Raw genomic sequence first — 2,375 nt, 5'->3', positions numbered from 1 at the left:
AGGTGTTACGTTCACAAGTGGGAAACAGTGTGATCATTTAACAGCCAGTTAAATAAGACAATACGCATATATCGGTAGCATCATTAAATCAAAAGCCGTGTGTCTGAGGGCCCTGGCATCATTACATGATGGAAAAATGTCAGAAAAAGCCTTTTCCTAAAAAATTTGAGCAAGCGCGGAGCGATTTCGCTGGAGCGGCGGGAAAATTAAGCTGAGCGTGGAGCAGATTTTGAGTGGAGCGTCCTGGCACAACTTTGAGTCGTGGGCGGTTCTAGACAGGGGCCAATGGGGGCCAGGGCCCCTGTAGATCAAGTCCTGGCCCCTGTTATGGCCCCTGTACAGAAGACATAGTACTCAAAGAAATGATGATATGCGCTGGAACAGAAATGGTTACCGATAGAACCTTTGATGCTATGTTTTAAACAGTTAATAAAACAGAATTTGTAAAGAAAAAAATGAAATAGATCCAGTGGTATTAAGATAGGATCCCAGTTTTCATCTGCTAATTTTTAAAAAAACAAAACAAACGTAAAACAAATACTCAACATAAACTCTAATTAAATTCTAATTCAGATTTTATAGAAAACTGTTATTTCAACTTAAATTAAGTTAAAAAATGTTAAATTCCTAAATTCTGAATGTATATTGAAATCATTTTTATTTTGTGTATTTTTTTTATTTTATATACTCTAATAATCCCAGAGGGAAATTACTTCTCTGCATTTAACCCATCCCCTTGGGGAGCAGTGGGCTGCCATCGTGAGGCGCCCTGGGAGCAGTGTGGGGTTAAGGGTCTTGCTCAGGGAGCCAGAGTGGCAGTCTGTGGGAGTGGGGGATCGAACCTCCAATCTCAGAATTCAAAGCTCTATGCTTTGATATTTGAATCCCTGTTTTTTAATTTTTAGGCTTTTCTCTGCCCCCATGAAAACACCCTGGCCCCCTCCTGGCCCCCCTGGTATATTTGGTCTAGAACCGCCACTGCTTTGAGTGGCTAAAGAGCTTAGCATCAGCGACCATAATGGTCTCACTGCCAGTTACATCATCGATCATAGTTTTATCTTTTGGTCCACTTGGCTGCTAAGTGAAAAGGTTATTTCGGACCCTGCAGAGGGGGCAGGGTGGGACCAGAGCATAAATATCCAGAGCAATTCCAGCTCACTGCTCAAGTGGATGTTGCCTCATGAAGCACGGAGGTGGGAGCATCATTGTTGGGTGATGTTTGTTGCAGCAATTTTGGGACAAATTGTTCAAAATTCCAGAAACCTGGATGGCTAACTAAACTTTCTCAGTTTAAACAGTAACTCTGACTCAAAAGAAATCTCCGCTTCTGAATCAAAAGGTATATTTTAAAATTCTCTATATTAATTCTTTAGGGGTTCTGGCGTTTTGCAAATAGAAATTATTTTGGTAACCCTATAAAAAGTAACATGAGAAAACTTTAAATTCTAATTTGGCCGCAAACAGTGATGGAAAAAGGGTCTGTGCATATTATACAGTTGATGCTAACAATCAAGTTTTAACTATACTAATAAACTTCCTCATGTCAGCTGCTATAAATAGTAAACAATGGCTCCTCTGTTGCTTGGCAGCTGCGATCAGAAGGTTTCAGAAAACCTTCTAGAATAACAGAAGAGCCTGTATTTAAACAAGCATAGCCGAGTCTCTGGGATACCGTATATTCCCATGATTTGGGTTCAAACCTGAATCTTTCTGAAAAATCGGAAATAGTTTTTAATTTAATTATAGAACATGAACTGTGGGCTAAAATCAGTCATAAGGAAATTATTATTAAGAAAATAGACTTCGACAATTTTATTGTGATTTTGTACACAGTGTGCACACAAAATGAAATTTCATGACATTTCCATTTCTTAAACTTGTTTTTCCAGAAATAAAGCTATTCATATTAATCTAGGAAATAAGTGTTTTTCTTAATAAAAAGATTTTCTTTTCTCTGAAAAAAAGAGCTTTGTGCAAAACTCCTGATCAATAGCATCACATTGTCCTTGGTGCTTGCTCAACCACAGGCTGCTTTTGCAATAATGCTCAGCTGTGCATTTATTAATACGCCGAATCTCATAGAATTTTGAGTCCACTGCAATAACCTGCATTAAGAAGGCATCTAATTTGTGGACATAATCCTTCACTTTAGTTCATTCTCTGTATGAACCCAGCTGTTCTCTGAAGGCCTCAGAGGTCAATAAACAAATAGCTTTATTATGAATGCAGGGAACAGGTCAAGAAAACTGTAACTCTGATGGGATGTAGGATTTTTTTTTTATATTTTCAGTAGGATCAGGAGAGTCTGACTTAAAATTATGAGCTGTTTTGCAAAGATGATCTAATAAGGAATTCCGTGGCCATTATGCAGAGGT

Source organism: Cyprinodon variegatus, unplaced genomic scaffold (assembly GCF_000732505.1).
Source record: "Cyprinodon variegatus isolate N-32 unplaced genomic scaffold, C_variegatus-1.0 Scaffold342, whole genome shotgun sequence".
Taxonomy (NCBI): domain Eukaryota; kingdom Metazoa; phylum Chordata; class Actinopteri; order Cyprinodontiformes; family Cyprinodontidae; genus Cyprinodon; species Cyprinodon variegatus.
Note: the sequence above shows the minus strand (reverse complement) of the source record.